At 42.4% G+C, this 20,072-nt stretch overlaps 1 protein-coding gene across 1 annotated transcript in view; it reads right to left on the bottom strand.

The window, feature by feature from the left end:
• ITGA9 (integrin subunit alpha 9) overlaps positions 1–20,072 on the bottom strand; it is a 228,249-nt gene that overhangs the window by 156,525 nt on the left and 51,652 nt on the right. The window lies entirely within an intron of this gene.

The following is a 20,072-nucleotide window of genomic DNA, read 5'->3' as shown; positions in this document are numbered from 1 at the left end:
GCTATAAATCTTCACACAAAAACGTGAACTCCTTGGTTATAAGCCATGGGAGGAGGTTTCCTTGCCTTTCTTGCACGTACAGCTGCGCTCTCTTCAGCAAGGTTATATGCAAGACCTCACATCAGTTTAGTAAACCATATCATAGCAATAGCTCTCCAGGGCCCGAAGGTAATTTGTTTAAAATAAATTCCCTGACACATTTTGATCCAAAGCTAGAATGCTTGCAATATTCTTATGGTTTGGGGGACTGTTGGGGTTTTTTTGACTGTCACTTGGGACACTGTTCCCTAAACTTCCCTTCACAGAATCACAGAATCATCTTGGCTGGAAAAGACCTTGAAGCTCCTCCAGTCCAGCCATGAACCTCATCCTGACCATTCCCAACTCCACCAGATCCCTCAGCGCTGGGTCAGCCCAACTCTTCAACCCCTCCAGGGATGGGGACTCCCCCCCTGCCCTGGGCAGCCCATTCCAACGCCCAACAACCCCTTCTGCAAAGAAATGCTTCCTAATAGCCAGTCTAAACCTTCCCTGGTGCAGCTCAAGGCCATTCCCTCTTGTCCTATCACTTGTTCCTTGGTTCAAGAGGCTCATCCCCAGCTCTCTGCACCCTCCTCTCAGGGAGCTGTAGAGGGCGATGAGGTCTCCCCTCAGCCTCCTCTTCTCCAGACTGAACCCCCCCAGTTCCCTCAGCCGCTCCCCAGCAGACCTGTGCTCCAGACCCTGCCCCAGCTCCGTTGCCCTTCTCTGGACACACTCGAGTCATTCAATGTCCCTTTTGTAGTGGGGGGCCCAAAACTGAACCCACTCATCGAGGGGCGGCCTCACCAGTGCCGAGCACAGGGCTCAGATCCCTTCCCTGTCCCTGCTGGCCACGCTGGTGCTGACACAAGCCAGGATGCCATTGGCCTTCTTGGCCACCTGAGCACACTGCTGGCTCCTGTTCAGCCGGCTGTCAATCACCCCCCCCCCCAGGTCCCTCTCTGAGTGGCAGCTCTCCAACCACTCCTCCACAAGCCTTCCTGCAAGTACTAGCCTAGAAATAGATGTCTGTGCTTTCTCGTCACCCCTTTTCACACACATAGGTCTTAAATGCCTGTGGGAACCTGCCCCACTGAGCCTGCAACCGCCAACTGACCCGACCCTCCCCTTTCCTATCAGGTTACATGGCAGCATGAGAATCCCAGACCCCATAGCAGTAGGGTGTCCTTGGACTAGAAGGAGAGGAGGTGGGGAGAAGGTGGGAGAGCCACAGCTGCATGAGCCCTTTGGCAACCTCCTGGGACATGCTACAGCAGCTACACCATGCAGCAAGGCGCAGGCCAGATGCATTTGGGTGAACAGAAGCACAGGTCTTACAGGACAGTTGCTGAGCCAGCGACCACACAGCACCTCACTGCTGTGAACAAGGGTGTCCAGACCACACTAGGGCGACCAGGGATGAACACTGTAGTAAGGGCCAGGCCGTGCCAGTCAGCCCAGGAAAAGGAGGGGCATCCCTACAACAGATCATGGAGAAGAATGTCGGCATGATCAGCGTCTTCAGTAACGTCTCTTCTCTCCTGCAAATCCTACTCAACAGCTCCAAGGCAGCTTTCTGCAGCAGTATCATTTGCCATCCCTGGTTTACAGATCACATGACGGGTACCAGATTTTACCAGCAAGGAAACATCAGCCACTTGCTTACCCTATAAAGCTTTATTTACTTTGTGCTTGGTTTTGTGTCGGTGTTTTGTTTGGTTTGCTTTGGGTGTTTTTTTAAAAAAAGTTCCCACTATTTCCTTTTTATTTCCTAAGAAAACTGTTAAACCCCACCATTCATTCACATGGCAACATGCCATGGCCCACAAACTATTTTATTCGATCTTATTCTGAGATGTGCTGGTAAGTCTAACAAAGGGAAAAAAACCCAACCCCCTTCTCCAAGGTTTGAGTTGGAACCCCAGAATAAAGCCAAAGCCCAGAGGCAGGAGGGGCACTTGCTGCCATGATTAGACCCAGCTCCCAGAGAAGCATCACTAACATGCTGAAACACTTCTGTGTGGGGGGAACTACTTGACTTAAACTTCAGAAAGTAATTCAGAAAGTTCTGAGTTCACTAACATTGATGTGCTGATCTGAAGTTCATCCCACCAGTAACTACAAGTATTTATTCCAGGTTTAGAGGAAATAATCGCTATGACCTGAACTAGCTCTCCCTTGTGAAGTGTATTACCAGAACAGCATCCCAAGAAGCAGCAGTGAGGGTGCCTTAAGAAATTAATCTCCTCTTTGCAACACAGCCAGAGATCAAGATCCTACAACTTAATCGTGCTGATGAGTCAAAATGAAACAAAGAGATTGCTAAAAGGAAAAGCTCAAAAGAATGTTTCAGTGCTAAGACAGGAGAAGGAATTTCTCTTACATTAAAAGAAGCAGTGTTTGCTATAGAAAAGAAACAGTGAAAATAAACTGAAAGGTTTTGCGCTACACATAAATTTAGACTTTTAAATCTAGCATACTGTGAGGCCAACTCTGCCTCTCCTTCATTTTACTTCTTTGTAGACTAACTAAAAATAAACCACCTTACCGAGATTAACTTCTCTATTCACAAAGGTGGCAAATTAGATCTGTCACGCATGTGGTGGTGGCCATATAAACAAAGAGTATGCTTTGCCTAAACACAAGCTGCTACTGGGAGGAATGGGCAGGTTCCCCTACCAGCTCTGCTTTGTTCTCAGTCACAGCTACTAATCCTGCAGTAGAGGCCCTGACGATTAAAACATCCTTTCACCAACAGGAAAATGCTCCACTTTTTTTGACTGCTGGCATGGTCCTCCCCTGTCCACTTGTCTCCTTTGAAGTTTTCTTCACTGTTTAAGTCAGGAAATGCAATACTAATTCAACAAAAGCAGCAGCCAAAGACATGGAGAAAGTTTTGGTACAGAAGCCAAAGAGTTACAGAAATAAAAATTGAAAGTGTCATCAATTTCCCACCGAAAGCAGTGTCTGACCAGCAGAAGGCTATTTATTTTTATCATGGCAGCCTAGCCTTGAAAGAAGCTGGCACAGAACAAGAGAAACTCCATGTCTGCCTCTCTGCACTTCTAAAGCTTTTAAGATGAACACTGTTGGGAAGGAAAGAAATGGAGAGTGTGTTTTAACAACTTCCTTACCATGCACTTAGGAAGTTAAGCAAATAGGACAGACTGAAGTCAGCCAAAGTCAAGCAAACCTTTCCAGGAGTCATTTTCACATCTGCTACCCAGTGATGAAAATGCCAGGTCCGTGATCCATGGGGACTGTGTGACCCCCCTGCTAGGGGCCTCACAGGCAGGGAATGCTCTTTTCTGGGAAGGGGAGAAGAGACTGAGAGTGCACAAGCTGTATGCTGTGCTGCAAATGCATGGGTCCTCAGAGATGGTGGGCAGGGATGATGCTCATCACTGGCAGACTGGTAACCACTAAGGCAACAGATTGGTCCCTCCTTATATTGCTGATATCCTAAAATCCCAGCTGTTGCAGCTCTGTAGCTTGGACCAGGACATGTGGGACGGTAGCCATAGTTGTAGGAACATACTTGCCTACATCAGAAGTCACTGCTACAGTTTATTATTTTGCTTGCCCACCGACAGTAAGAACAACAACTCTCCAGGCCTCTCCTCCAGCTCTCTTCCTTCCTCTTCCCATGGTGAAGGCAACCCAGTCCTTCACTTATGGCACAACAAAACTTGAGAAAGTACATCTGCTGCAGCAAAAATGTAATTTCTCAGAAGAACTTTTGTTCACTACAGAAAAATCGATGATTTCCCATTACTGCCCATAACGCCTTCTTCCCCACCACCAAGTACCACCACTTTGTCACAGCACCCAGCAAAAGCCCTTTCAGATTAGTGCTACTCTTTCCAACGACTTCAGTATACTCTGGATCAACCTCAACACAGCAGCTTTTAAGAGGCAAGACCCACGTGTTCTTTAGCCTTCACTTAGATTTTAGGTAAATGTTTCAAAAGTTACTCATTTCAGCTCAACAAAGGAGGTGACAATGATTCAACAAGAGGGTAAGTAACAACTTCATAAGGAAAAGCAATGGATGTTTTGCAAAAATGTTTACTTTTCAGGGAAAACTGAAGATTTTCATAAAGAAAAAAACCAAACCAACTGCTAAGCTTTCTATAAGGAACTAATATTTTTCATGAACATTATTTATTTATTTTAATCTACACAGCAGGACAGCTAGGCACTCTCCAAGCCCCTACTGCATGCCTTTGTACAGAAAGCCATTTCCTACTATAGTAGAGAAAGGTCGTATCACTGTTTCTCCCACTCCAGGAACTTCTCTCTGAAACTAGAGTTCAGCCTGCCAGTGGGACAATGCTGTTTTCACTGTTCCAGTCTCTTTCATTAAGCGGGGTTTACAATTTATTTTGTCATAAATTGAGTCAGTTATCAGGCAGTACAAATAACCTAAAGCAATTAGATCGAACCAGAACTTAAAAAAAAAAAAAAAAAAAAAATCAGAATAAGGGGGGAGAAGAGAAGAATTTTCTTACAGTTTTACTTAATAACACTCATTCTCATCTTTTAGCTGTTTTCCCATGACTGGAGACAGATTTAAAAGATCTTAATAGTAAATCCTATAAAGTAAGTCAGCAAAATCTTGACACAAAATCCTAACTTAGATGTTTAACACTGGAACGCGATAACAGATGTTTCATCAACATCTTGTTTTTTGAGGGGCCAAGAAAGTGTAATGCTACTTTCTGAAGATACGGCTAACCACACTGCAATGGAGACACAAGAATAAATCTATTTATTATCATCTCAAAGACACATTCTGTATCAGTTATTAAAACCCCAAACACCTTATGCATGTTTTCACCTCTTGGTTGAACCTTACATTACACACACCAAAAAGCCCCCCCCCCCCCCAATCCCCAAAACAAAACGCAAAAGGTTTTATACCTATCTGGGAGGCACAAGGGTTTTCACAGAAGAAAAAAAGAAATGTATTCCTCTCCATACCAAGCTGGAAGCATCTCTGAATCTTACAGCATAAGTAATGCCTGAATTTATTGTGCCTGCACTCCTACAGGTTTGTTTGCATACGTGTCTATTAGATCTGTGGACATAAGAAGAAAAAGCTGATGACACATGATCCTGGCAGAGTCCAAACACAAGCCTCAGCTAGCCCCTTGTGTTAACATCCCTGCCACACCATCTGCCTTCCACACTCCACAATCGGCTCTCCAAACTCTGAAACGAAGACAAAAATTCTAAGAGAACTGTACTACTGAATTCACTTGCAACTCATTTCCAACAAAGCAGATTTTACCCTTATGCGCACTCACTTTTCAAAAGATGAAGTGTAAAATATGACTGGCTTCAAACACAAGGTAACTTTACAGGCATTTCCAACATGAAGTAGCAGTAAACCGTAACAGTGCTACCAGTAAGCTCTTCAGTGAGAGTAATATAAACTATTTAAAACCATTTAGCTAACATCTTTCACAGCTGTTGGGTTGTTTGCCGGGGCTCTGGTCCAACTACTACTGCAACTACCAATAGAAAGGCTATGAGAAGCTCCCACATGCACTGGTTGCCATTTTAAAAATAAGGTGGGCTACCCATCTGTAATACAGGAATACAAATTTGCTGATCATGGATAGCCATCACATCACATTTCAGTGAAGCTGAAGAAAATCAGTAGGATTTGGATGTATGAAAGACTCCTATATCTTTTACCCCATGACCAGCAGGCAGAAAAGACAGGAACGTAGGACAGCAGTTGTGCTCTGCTCACTTTCACTGCTTTTCACTCCACTAGACCTTGCATGTTCCATGCTGAGTTCAGATTTATAGCTGAAAAGCCTGATTTTTTGCACGTTATTTGACTGGGGGTGGGGGGGTGGTATCAGATGGAAAGTGAGTTTTTGACTGTACCACTTCTCTATTCCATTCCTTTGGCTAAAATTCAATTTGATTCGCTTAAATAGAATATTGTAAACAGATCACTGCATCGTTACCAACTGAGCATTTTTCCTTCTTAACTTGCAAATAATGTCAGACAACACTGGACTGGGTTGAGTGGGATTCATTTGGCTAACTGTAGACATGTGGAATGCAGATGTCTACCTCCAACAAGTTGCCTTTGGCTTTCTTGTGAGTTAGTGGAGACCTAGTCAGTGGAGCCTGACCTGTCACACCCAAACACACACATGTGGAGTGGGCCAAGTGAATTGTGCCCTAAAAGTGCTTATTTCCTACCATTAACTGTAAGGGCAGCCAAAGGTGAATAGCTACAGCCATGGAAACTGTGATGAGTATCACCCAGTCATGCACATTAGCCTCATTTATGCCAGTGCTGCTGTCACTTTTCCTCTCAGATGACAACTGTTAGCATCTTGTTCTAGAGAAACTCCTTGAAAACTTCTTAAGTCATGCTACCTTCCGCTGCAAGTAGAACCATTCATTTCTTCCAGAAGACCTAAAGTGCTATGAAGTAACAAGCTTTAATGACTGAGCTGGAATTAAATATGCTCAGCATCATAGCTTAGTCCCTTTGTACATTTTAGAAAAATATTACAAGGAAAAAAACCACCACCTTTCTTGTACGCAAAAAAGGAAAATCGCACCTCTTTTCAGTGCTTCGACAAAAACCTGAAGATAGTCAACTGAAAAGATCCATTTGCAAATGCAACATTAAAACATCAATACAGCTTTTAAGTCACAAATTGTGTTCATAAAACACAGGCTTGAAAGAGACCTAGCTGAGGTAAGTATGGAATATAACACACTGTAGGCAAGAGCTGCAGCTATCTTTCATTCCCCTCAGTGATTTCTCCTTCCTTGGATTACCCAGCGGCAATTCTCAAGCTAAGCAGGAAAAAGCAGTTCTGACAGACTATTGCATCTGAAGGGTAAAGCACTGTTCCTAAACATGCTTTTGTTTATGACTAGCACAGTAAAAGTTCATGCCTTCTTAGGAATTTGTAGGCACTACTATAATATATTCTTACTGGTTTTCTTTTCCTAGAGAAGATGGCCCTATAAACTTCTTTCTAAACAGGCTTTCTTTTCCAAACAAATTTTGATCAGGGGTGGCTTCTGTAAATATAATTAACATAAAAAGCAGCATCATTCCCTCTCCCTGAATATGAACAGGACTGCTCCAAAGTAAGAGAAAAGGGGAATTGCAGAAGGTTTAGTTATACAAATGACTGGAGTTTATTCCAGCTCATGACTCAGAAATGTATGCTTTGTGTAAAATGAAGGATAAGCTGTAAATGCGTACTAAAAGTTGTAAATATTAGTCAAAACATTAGTAAATTAGTGGTAAAAACAGTAAAGTAAAAATAAGACACTTCATGACCCAAAGGCCTTTCCTGAGGGAATGAAATTAACTTGCATATTTTTAGTTACTTTCATCCATCTGTCTAGTGAAGCAATCTTGCGGGTCAAGACTTTCGTCGTCTGTGTTTACTGTATACATAAGATAATAATTTGCAGCCCACAGCCTAATGTAGTCCTGTCTTTCACATCCAGATTCATTAGTACACATCCACAAAAATAACTTCTTGCAACACCTCCCAAGGAAAATTGTTTCTGAGGGTGGAGCACAAATCAAATGGTGAGGACAAAGCTCATATATATAAGAATATTCCATCTGTCCAAAACTGCAAGTGGTACCCAGATGAGCAAAACCTGACCATGCCTCTCCTTAACTATGTTATTACTAACGAAATAGCCACTAAGGAAATTAGCACAGTCATCTGAAACACTGCAACCTGTAGTTACTGATGCAGTTTTGACAGTTGTCAGCTGACAAAAAGGTTTTAAAAGAGACTAAGCAGTTTGCAACAGAGGTACACTAAATTCCTCTGCCAAAGCCTAGAGTCAGCTGCAGGTCCAGCATAGACCAATGAGCTCCTAGGTGGAGTGTAAGTTTGGCAGTATGCTTCTTGGCAGTCTAAGCTAACCTACATGCCATGCTCTCCAGGGATCATAAATCAAGCTCTTTCTGGATAATGCTGAGCTGTTGGCAAAGGCAAACTGCTACACAACTTCTGTCTCATGGCCTACACCTATCATCCAGCCTGGCACTGGAGGAATGTTTTCAGCAGAACAAGAAAATATTTAGTAGTAGGAAAACCAACACACTAAACAACATTTTGTTGTGAAGAAGATGCCCACGTAGCAATCTATTATATTCAGTAATGAGTCCTTTGCAAAAGACATCACAGAGCATAAGCATTTATCTGGCTGACTAGATTTCCCTCTAACTCACGTGCAACACAGATCTCTAAGAGGTTCTCCAAACCTATACACAGAGAATTTGGGAAGAAAAGAAATTAAGCTGAAGAGGAAGATGAGACTATTAAGCAGCATTTTACCTTTATTGCCTTTGCAACATTTTCAAGGCTGACGATGTAAGAACCACTGCATTAAAGAACTAGAGAGAGACATAATGTAAATGCTTACAAAGAGTAAGAGATTATCAGTAATAATAGATGAGTATTAAATGTTAAGCTGGCTGCCCACCACACTGCTCTTCAGAGTCTCACTCAGGAGTATTCTTTTCAAGATGACAAAGGCAGCATTTAACACCAAAAGTAAGATAAATATAGATAACGCAGTCAGAAATGTTGGATTTTTTGATAGCTGCTTCATGGGTAGGAGACGGACACAGCAGATGCCCTGTAAATACATTCTGCTCGTTCCCTGAAGCAAGCAGCCTTGTGTTGAACCCACCAGCCTTCAGTCAGCACAAGACATTAGATCATTTTGTTACCAAAGGGGAGAGAGAGAGAGAGAATCAATGTCAAAAAAGACCAACAGAAACAACATAGGGCAAAATTAAGACTGTTCCTAAAATAGTAAGGAAAGAAGAATGAGCCATCACAAATATTTAAGTTGCTTATATAAAGTTTAAAAATAAATTCCAGCATTTGTCCAAGTTCTTAGAAGAGACAAATAAAACCCAGCACTTTGGATAATATTTATGGCTTGCAATGGCTATAATGTCACAGCACAGTTTTGCACAGCATCTCCATTGCAAGGATGCATTTTGCCACAACTGACTAGATATCTATTGGTCAAGCAGGATACCAGCAGCACAACCTGCCCCGGTGCATGCAGCAGGAGTGGAAACACCAGAGGTAGAAGCACCATCCCAACCAGCTTAAACACTCACCCATTCACAGAATCATCTCGGTTGGAACAGACCTTGAAGCTCCTCCAGTCCAACCATGAACCTCACACTGACAGTTCCCAACTCCACCAGATCCCTCAGCACTGGGTCAACCCAACTCTTCAACCCCTCCAGGGATGGGGACTCCACTCCTGCCCTGGGCAGCCCATTCCAACGCCCAACAGCCCCTTCTGCAAAGAAATATTTCCTAATAGCCAGTCTAACTCTTCCCTGGTGCAGCTCAAGGCCATTACCTCTTGTCCTATCACTTGTTCCTTGGTTCAAGAGGCTCATCCCCAGCTCTCTGCACCCTCCTCTCAGGGAGCTGTAGAGGGCGATGAGGTCTCCCCTCAGCCTCCTCTTCTCCAGACTAAACCCCCCCAGTTCACTCAGCCGCTCCCCAGCAGACCTGTGCTCCAGACCCTGCACCAGCTCCGTTGCCCTTCTCTGGACACGCTCGAGTCATTCAATGTCCTTTTTGGAGTGAGGGGCCCAAAACTGAACACAGGTATCGAGGTGCGGCCTCACCAGTGCCGAGTACAGGGGTCAGATCCCTTCCCTGTCCATTCCCCCATGCCAGAAAGATTTAGTGGGTTCAGGAAAGGCTTTGAAAATGCTGTCTCATGTGAGTAGGGTCTGCTCGGTCTCCAGCTGAGATCCTCACTCCTTGCTGAAGCCTGGGATAGCTCTGCCATTGATTTCCACTGCCAGGGTTGCAATGTTTGCGTTGTGTCGGCACAGACAGTGGACTGAGCTCCCAAACCTGGCTGTGCTGAGGGCTCAGCCTCTTAAAGCCAGCTCATGAATTTTGCAGTTCAAGAGCGGACAGGAGCAGCTTTCATGGAAATGATCACACAGGTAACACAAGAAAATGGAAACCACTTCCTCCAGCACCCTTCCTGCAGTTGAGCAGTCGATAGGTGGAACGCTCGCATGTTCCAAGGCCCCCACCGACATCTCCAAATCACGGGGAGCTCAGGGGTTGCCAATTACAGCTGGAGGTCTCAAGCCTCTTCTTCACCATGAACTGCAGAGCTCACTGAATGGGGGCAAACCAGCAGCCTTTCCTGGGCAAGCTGCTTCTGGGGTGGGGTGGGGGGTCATGTACCACAAATGGGAACGGGACTCACTCACTGTCACAGGGGTAATATTTTTTCATACAAAATTGGGTTTGTAACCACGTGAATTTGTCAGGCTTTTATACTTCACCAAGACGTGAAGCAACTGTTTCCCCCAGTGGCACAGAACCAAAAGAGTGATTCAGAACCATTCAGTGATCTGCTCAATGATTTAAAAGGAGTAGTTTATAGCTATTATTGTTGCATGAAACCACCTGTTTTCTCTGAATAAAGAAAATCCTTATTAGAAAACAATAACAGAAAAGGTTCTGCTCTACAATTTTTCTCTCTGGTCTCAAAGACTTTGTATCTGAAAGACAGAGCAGAAAAATCAAAGTTTACAGGTTGTTCCACTCCAACACTGTTGCTGCTTTTGCACTTGCAGAAACACTTGCCATGTTATTTTTTTATTATTTAAGGACTGAAAATCTCCACACTTACAAAAAACATTCAAGATATCTTACAGACAGCCTCAGCTATCCAGTCTGTTCTCAAACCATCCATGACCCACTGCCTGTTCCCAGTGAAAGGGGGAAGATGGAAGAGGGTAAAAACTTTACACATATTTTAACATGGTTCAGTTGGGGTTTTTTAACTCCTCAGAGCATGAGGAAGTTTCTGGCTTTTCAATTTTCACACCCTTTCTAGCTCCCAGAGCAAAAGCACACGAGCCAAATTTGCACACAGAGTGATAAAGTTAGGTCTCTTACATGAACAGTTGAAAGCCTTTCCATCAAGACCGCTATCCCTGTAACCTTGGACTTCACCAAAACCACTTTTTCATGGCTAATGGTATGTTTCACTTGGTGCTTTTTATATCCTACCAAGACAAAAATATGTAAAGAATGTATAAATTTATATGAGACATACCCCATTTTAACTTACATTCTTCGTTAGTTGTTTCTACTTTTAGACACACTTTCCTTCTCACCAAAGTTACATTAATGTCAGTTCCCTTATAGTCCATCTTGCCAAATGAGAAGCTGCATGTCTGCTAATAGGATGAATATTACTAAGTCAGGACAAGTTTAACCAGTTGTATTTTTAACTTATTTTGTCATCTAAGGAAGTCTTAAGTGATGCAGTGTGTTTGCCAAAAGGAGGAAGTAGTAAATTCACTCTCACATTAGATTTCCTTAAATTTACAGCTAACTCTTCACATTTCAGTCTAGAGTTTAACACCAGGCCTGGGTCTTCTCCCAGGACTTAAAAAAAAAAAAAAAAAAAAAAAAAGCAATATAAACTACTGCAGGATTCTCTTCCTTTTCATTATTATTATTTATTACAGTCAGGCTATGACCCAGTCCTAGCCTTATGGTATTAGGCACATTCACATATCACAGAGTAAAACATATTCAATGCCTTAAAAACTACGCATATGTGAAGAGTAAAACCAGCTTTAACAAGATGGCAACAAAATAATTCAACTTGATACTGAATTAAAAGCGTGCAAAAGCCATTCATTATTAAGTATTTTTCAGGTTTTCATGGCAAAGATAAATTCTCACAAATAATTTCAAGGAGGACTTTATTTACAAGAAACTGTCATGTTACATATGAGAAATCATGAACACCAATACGTGCTACTTAAGGAGAAAAAGTGATCAATAACTTGACAATAAAGGCAGGCTAGAAGATCCTCTGGGGAAATTTTCTGTGAAACACTGAAGTTGCTGGGGGAAATTTGATCAGAGAAAACTCTCTGGTGCAGTTTTTGCTTAAGAATTAACCAATTAATTATATTCTATGCAGCCTTTACAATACCCTGAAAAGTATTCTTTTAAAGCTATGTAATTCACATGCAGCAATAAAAATTTTAACACCAGATGAACATGAATGGCACATTACACTGAGCTGCCAGAGGACACCAAAGGAAAAAAGAACCCTCAAAATTAGACGGCACATATTCTTAAAATTTGACTACTTCACTGCTTTGAGGATTGCTTTCAAAAGTATGCTTATTTTCAAAGATGATCTTTTTTCCAAAGCAAAATGACCACTGAAAGCAGTCACAGTGGCCACAAACATTCGATGGGAGAAAAGGCCATTGTAAAATCATGACACACCAAAGTGGAAAAGCACAAGCTAACTTGCCTAATACATCTAATCCATAAGAATATCTTGTATATGAAGTCGGGAAACAAGCTTAAACATATGCCATTCAGTCAAAGACATTGTAGGCAAGTGGAAAACAACTTGAACTCCCAGATAACCACCTTCTTCAAATCGCTGGAGAAACACAGCTAACATAGGACAACATGCAGGTTCCAGGTACAGAATACTAAATATTCCCTAAAATAACTCGGACTCCAGGAGAGGTCACAGAGCTCTACAAGGGGAATCAATAATTAAAACGATACACCAAACTGGAAGCCTATGACTAGGGATGTAACTTTTCATCACCAGCACAACCACACCATCTGTAACTACCCCACTGCATATGGAAATGTTGGTGGGCATGTGAGGGTGAGGGTAACAGCACAGGGTATGCGCCTTTCCTCAACTGTTTCCGGACCTCATGAGTTCAAGATTAATTCAGTTCCACAACTGAAGTTATGTAGTGGGGAAGAAAGGGAGAAAAGGCATTTTCTGCCAAAAAAGCTCTATGCCTGCAATCTATTACTCCCACATTTCTTCAAACATGTTGTCAGGCACTTTCAGTACAAATTAGGGCACTGGATTATCATTATGCATTGCCACCCAAACCAAAGGCAGCATCTGTAAAAGTCTAACAGGAGACTCAAGTCTGTTCTGACTACGTGGAGGTTATAAGGTTTGGAACATACCCAGAAGCCACAGCCAGCAAAATTCATTGTTTTATTTTTCGCCTAGAGAGGAATTTTATATTGGAAGTGGCCTCCAATGTTTCCTGACGAAGTGCCCTGCTCATTCCTTCCTCTGGGTAGCAAAATGAAAGGGTGAAAATTTCAGGCACTCCCCAGTTTAGACAGCATACGCAGATCATGTACATGTGTGTGTCTGAGATTACCGCACAGACTGATATTCCTCCATGTGTTATAAACAGGAAAACCACTAAGACAAACAAGCTGTACCCTATTGTAATTTTCTGCAGCAATACTCTAGCATTAAGAGTATTCCCCCTAAGTGTAAATTTGTCCCAAAGAAGTACTAATAAACTTTTACAGCACAATTTGCCATCATGTGTTTAGTTTATATCACTTTGTACAAAAAACAAGCTTAGAAAGTTTCTAAAACGGTAGTGTTGCCTTCTTTGCTGCTTCTTTCCACCTGAGAAAACAAGCTCTTTGGTTAAGCAGGAGTGCCAGAGAAAGCAACAATATACCTATCCATCAATACCAGCCTTTTGAAATGACTTTTCCTAGTACAAAGTGCAGCATCTCTTTTATCTGCTTGGCCATTCACCTCCTAAAAGTGCCATCACCGGGAAATGCAATGACTCCTCTCAGACAAAAGCCCCATAGACAGCATCTCCAAACTGTGGGCTCTGGTATCCTCCTCCCTAAAAGAGCCATGCTCTTCCCAGACCTAAATCTGCCTGTTCTGAGTCTCCAAAAGGTTTAATCTGCAAATGAAACCTCTTTGAGGAACTACAGTATCAGACAGAAACACATCAGTGGGCAGACCGTAAAGCCAGGCGTATGCCTGTTAACAAATGTCTAAGAGCAGCAGTGAAGTGTCACGCTTCATTAAGACTTTACATGCAATAAAAGTAATTCTCAACTCTGTTAAAACTTAAGAAATATGTGAGAGACTCTATTTGAAAAATAAATCCTATTTCTTTCCCATTACAGAATATATCAAAGGGACAAATTTATCAAATGGCTCAAGATTAAAGATTTAGATGCCTTCGGGGTTTAGCAGGGAACACTACAGTTTAAAAAAGGCAGGTAAAAAGAAATACAAGGCAGGCAAAGCAGAATTTCAGCAGTCACTGTGCTTTAAGTCTACTGACTGAGCCTCATTCAGGATGATATTTATTTCATTTGGGGAACATTAAGTCTCTCTACTGGGATTCATGAATGTGATTGACCAGACACTTTGTCTGACAGCAACTCTACCAGAGCAGCCAAGTTTCTGCCTGGGCCATAAACAACATACCTGGCCTTTTTCATACATGCTGGCAAAAGTCAAAGACCAACAGTGAACACTAAAGTAAAATTAGTTACCTTGCTAAAACTTGAAATGGGATGGGGCTTTTTTTTTTTTCCATTATTTTTCTAACGGACAAGTTTCGTATAGAGCAGAAAATACTAAAAGACACTCTCCAACTGGAAAGGAGGAGGCATTTGCTACCCAGCTATATCATCTGTCAGTGTGAGGAGGAAAAGAAAAAAGTGATTTCCTTAAAAACCTGGGAAGATGGGCAGAGGAAGGCATCTGGACAAAACCTCTGTCTTCAGCTCACAGCTGAAAACCTCCCGCTAGCCTCAGGACACAAGATTCTCTGGGCTATGGAACAGCCCCACTAGCTACACTGCACATTAAAAGCCCCCAAATAGTTAATAGCACAGTATCTGCTACAATTTGCTCTCCCATGCACCTGCACTACCAGGCCTAACAGATCTTAGAGCACTTAACTACTTGCAGCATAGGTGCCCTCTGAAAGGATGCTCATGTCAGGCATATTTGACAACTTCATTTTGGCCACCTTGTGCAGGACAGTTTCAAACATGCGTATAAGAGCACCCTTGAAAAACAATCTTGCTCTCCATGAGCCTTGCAAAAACCTGTGGAAAAGTCAAAGACAACTCCATGGATGTTAACAGTATTTAAATCTTGACACAGATAATTCTCAGCTCAGAGATGTCAGTCTTCCCACCAACTCCTAATACTCTTTCTGGTACGTCTAAATCCCTGTACTTAAGAGGCAACGAAAAGGAACCCAGAGCCATGCAGCTAACAACTGTTCTTCTCTTGCCCATATGAGCTACTCAGGAAAAAATGCAGCTACTCTGCTCCCTGGCTTATTTTTCAAGGTGAGACATCGGCTCTACACAGTGCTGGCCAGAGCATATCCAAAAAGAGAGAGTTGATCAGTTTGCAGAGTAAGGCAACAGAAAATACTGTATTTATTCTGCCAGGTTTATATTTATTTTGCTCTGCTGGGGGGGAGGCAGGTTTTGCTAATAGATTACTAGAACACTTTGCGCAGTTTTGGAAAACAGAATCGTTCCGGAAAGCGTGCTTCTGTAAATAAACCCCTGTGCTTCATCATCACCCCACCTATCCCACAGCCCTTTAACGCTGAACACATGCTATGACTGCATCTGGCTCAGCCTGACAGTTTCTCTAGTTGGCTCAGCAAAAGGGAAAAAAAAAAAAAAGTTATAGAAAACAACAAAAAGGAACAAACCCAAAGATATCAACTCTGCTCTTGGTCTTAGTGCTGAATCTCACTGCAGTCATCATGCCTGGCAAAACTACACAGCAGCTTTCATCTTGCAGCGATGATAAACTTCCTGCTGCAGGCTGGAACAGGTCAGTGCTCCCTTTGTCTGCCCAGCAGTCCAAACCCTGTGAAATCCTAGATAATTGCGACTAAACTTTCATAGCTGTTGCTGCTGTGAAAGCAGTCTCTGCTTCAAGTGTTATCCCTTGACTTACTCCGACTTCTCTCCTTTCCAAGGGAGAGGTGTGCAGGACCAGCTGGGTCGCTACCGAGGGGAGTTGCACTCACCAAGGGTCTGAGTTTCACTCCTTCCTCCTCAAAGCAGTGGTTATCGTTACATCCAACGTACAATCTATTGCTCAGAGCACCAGTGTCCCAGAAAAGGCCTCGCTAAAACTGAACAACCAAGCTCTGCTCAACCTACCCTCCCCTCTGAAAGGCTCCATATTGACAGTATGGGAGAAACCAATTCCATTAAAAAAAAAAAAAGGACAAAACTAACAAAACCAAAAAAAACCAACCTTCAAAATAAGCTCTTGAGTGTCTCTGGCTGTACATCTCTATCCTGTAACACCACCAGCCAAACCTCAACATATACTAATTCGCGGGCAGAAAACTTTCAGAAGAAAGTACATCTTGCAAATGATCAAGGTGATAACATCTCTGCATCACACGACAGACTAAATGCTTTGCTACCCACACTCTAGAAAAAAGCCAGATTACTAGGAATTAAGAATAAAAGATTTTAATACAGGCACCCCCCTCAGATGAGATCAAACAGCTACAGAGGGAGAAACAATCACAACCACAAACAGTGACTAAAACTGGCAAGCACTAGAGTTGAAGCTGTGTGAAATCAGCAGCCAGAGAATCTTTAGAGACCCGAGGTAACAGTGATGCATGGCAGACAAAGGCCAGAAACATAAAGAGGCAAATTTTTGACTACAGAATTCAGCAGTGAACAAAACGCAGCTGTGCAATTTCTGTTGAAAAGGCAGCATTTCATTCCAAACCTGCCTGTACAAACACAGCGCAAGCTCCTCACCTACATGTCATTATGAAAAGCCTCTGGTATCACCACTCCTCTGTTGATTCTCAGCCCCATCCTCCCCATGAGCTACAGCCGGATCCATTAAGAGTTAATATGATGAGCAACATGAGACTGCTTAAAACAACCAGACAGTCACCAAGATAAAGATCTCTGGAAAACAGAAATGCTGTGTCTGGTTTAATCATGTGCCAGGACTGCTGATGGTGTTTGAAGCTATTACAACGTTCTCTCTGCACACAGACAGCAGGGACTGGTAGCAACAGGCAGCCCAGCTGGCTGGCCCACGGTGGGGTGAGAAACCAGGCAGTGCTCCTTTAATAAATGAAGGAATCGTAAAAGGGGCTTTCACCATCCTCACTTCTGTGATAAATCAAGGAAGATTGAGATCTGAACCCTCATAAATCTGCAGGCACAGTGTGTTTTGCTGTCTACATCGAATTCTCTTGTCCTATCCACAGGTAAGTCTATGGTAAATATTGGGGAGTCCACATAAACAGGAAACAACCAGTGCAGTTACTGGAAAGGGGAAACAGTGTTTCCTCAGAGTCCATACCCTGATCACAGCACATCTTAAACACATAGCTCAAGTATTCTGAGCACTATCAAAGAAGTGCCGTTCCCAAGAAAAAAAACCCTCTATATTCCAGCCGCAGGCCCAGATATTAAGATTAAGGAGACACTTGTAAAGCCTTCAAACCCATCTATTTTTCATCTTTTCTGTTTCTAGACCCTTCTGCAACCTCTGCTTCTTCTCCTCTTAGTACCACATTCCATCTTCTCACATTTATGTTTGCCATTCCTTCTACCAAAAAACAAATCCCTTTTCTTAAACAAACAAAAAAAGCTAATCGGATTGAAACTTTTCCTTCATTTTCCCCCAGCAAAACTGACTGACAGTTACCATGAAATATATTTATCTGCTGTTAGTAGTCTTCTCACGGTTGAAGGAGAAATGGTCTGTAGTGGCAGCACCACCATCTCCAGACGGCCGGAGGAGGAACTGTCCAGCAGTGAAGCGCCTCCTGAGAGACGGCGGGGATCAGCTACGCACCAACACAAGAAAACCAGCGATGCTCCTGAACTTCTCAATTAATAGCCACTTACACCAGCTGCCCATTTTCTACTGAATGTATGAGTCAAACCTCCAAAGGTTGTTTAAATTAAAACAAAGGCAGCTTTTGTAGATAATACCTAAGGCACTGTCCATGTATAGTGAAAAATTAGTTTCTTCACTAGAAATCATCAAACAGATTCCAATGAAGAGGGGGGGGGGGGAAAAAATGTCAGAAAACTGAATCTCTATTTCCTCATGACCACTATAAAACCAGACTCAGAGCATGCTGAAGTCCCAAAGCATTTCCAGTTCATTCACTGTTCTCAACCAGAAAAACACATTTTCTCATGAACTACCATAATTCCCACAACTTAAGCAGTAATTTTGTAACCTACCTCTTACAAGATCAAGTTTCAAGCTACATCTATCCTACAAACTTTCTGAGATCCACTTATATCAGTCACACAGCTATAAGGAAAGACGGACTTTAATACTCAAATTCAGTAGCAGCAATAAGAACCGTAGCTCCTGTCTTGAGAGAGAACCACATATAGGAAAGGAGTCATGCTCAAAATGTTGACACATCAGTTGCAAAACGATTTCATGACTATCCCTGTCAGTTCATTTGCAGACTTAGTGCTCAGTTTCACTGGGGTCTTGAGATTAAACCTGTCAAAAGAAATTGCAGCAAACCTGTATAGGTCTAGTTTTTTCCATTACTTTTTTCAGTCCTTCTGTTTTATGCCTCTAGCATGCTAGAACTACATGTTGGTAAGACAATGTCATCCAGCAAGGCCTGGCACAGGCTTTTGTTGAACTAAGGGAGCTCTGCTGTGTGCCATTTGGACTGGACTCCTTGTTCACCTGGTAGGGTTTGCCAAGCTAGCACATGAGGTCACACACAAGTCCAAACAGTTTCTCTATCCTTGACCACAGGCAGTCCAGAACTGACATCCTCATGTTGCCGTATAAACCTATTTGTCACCAAGGATTCAAACAAACAGCAATCAAGTGAACAGATTAAAGACGCAACTGCAAACAATTCTATTTGCCATGGAGCAGAATTCATCGGGCATACAGTAAATGAAAGGAAAGAGGAAAGCTTAAGTGAAATACCCTGTATATTTTAAGCCCACATCTTTTATCACCCATTCCGTCACAAAACTATGCAATCAAGGAGATTTCCGGTTGGAGTTGGGGAAGTTTTTTTGCTTTTCAGGGGGGTTGTTTTTGTTTTACTAGCTGTTACTTAAGGATAGCTGTGAAAGATCATGACCCCACTTCCACTCCTCCAGAGTCTGCAGGACTCTTTGATGTTTTTAATGTCATGTAGCCTTGTGGACCATATCACCTTTCCCATGAAAGCATAGGGATTATCTTTCTCCACTACTTTGCATTCTCCCTTACATGAACAAACAACACTTCCTGCTTTTCTTCCAACTGTGAAAAACAACTGCTTATATCATACAAAAAGCCAGTAGTCTTGTTCGTTAACCAGCTGGTTTGCTTTAAGTTGTTAGTATTTTTAAACATGCTTAAACATTTCTCTTGCCTATAAAAATCAAATTTTCCAGTAATTTTCTAGAAAAATAGTTCTTACCTTGCATTCCCAACAACAGCTAGAAATGCTACAATAAATAGTTTCCTAGGCATATGTAGCTCTTTAATGAATTCTGCGTGGTACCCAAAAACTACAGCAAGGCTAGTGTGAAAGAAATCGTTATTGGGTTAAGATAGAAAGGCATATGGCTCCTTTTCATCCAAACTCAATACATGAAAGCCTAACCAGATGTGCTTATTTGAGAAAAACCAGAATGAGTAAACTCACAGCCATATTTTCTAAGTAATGGTAATCTCATAGGTCTGCTTTTTCTTTAACAAGCTTTTCCACAACAGAAAGGTTGTTTGAGAAACAAAAAGCCATGGAAGATACTTAGTTTCTTCCCAGCGATCCACACAATAGCACAGCATTTCCTCCTTGGTGCTCCCTTTATTTTATTTTCTCTCAACAGTCATGCACAAAATGTTGATAAAGTCAAAGGATGAATTCTATCTCCTGTTCTCAGAGTTTTTAGGCATGAAGCAGCTTCCTGGAAAAGTTTATATATTGAGGGATGTCTGGACCTGCTGGATTCTCAAAACAAGACAGTGCCAAGCGATATCCATTGAATTTAGGTCATACTCATCTATGGGAACATGTCCTTCAGTAAGGAGGATATGCAGCTCACCACACAACCATACTTCCCACTAGACTGGTGATACAGATTAGTGCTTCTAAGACACAGGTGGTTTAAAAGATAAATCTCCTT

Source organism: Athene noctua, chromosome 2, assembly GCF_965140245.1.
Source record: "Athene noctua chromosome 2, bAthNoc1.hap1.1, whole genome shotgun sequence".
Classification (NCBI taxonomy): Eukaryota; Metazoa; Chordata; class Aves; order Strigiformes; family Strigidae; genus Athene; species Athene noctua.
The sequence above is the reverse complement of the archived record's forward strand: the minus strand, read 5'-3'. Positions and strand labels throughout refer to the sequence as shown.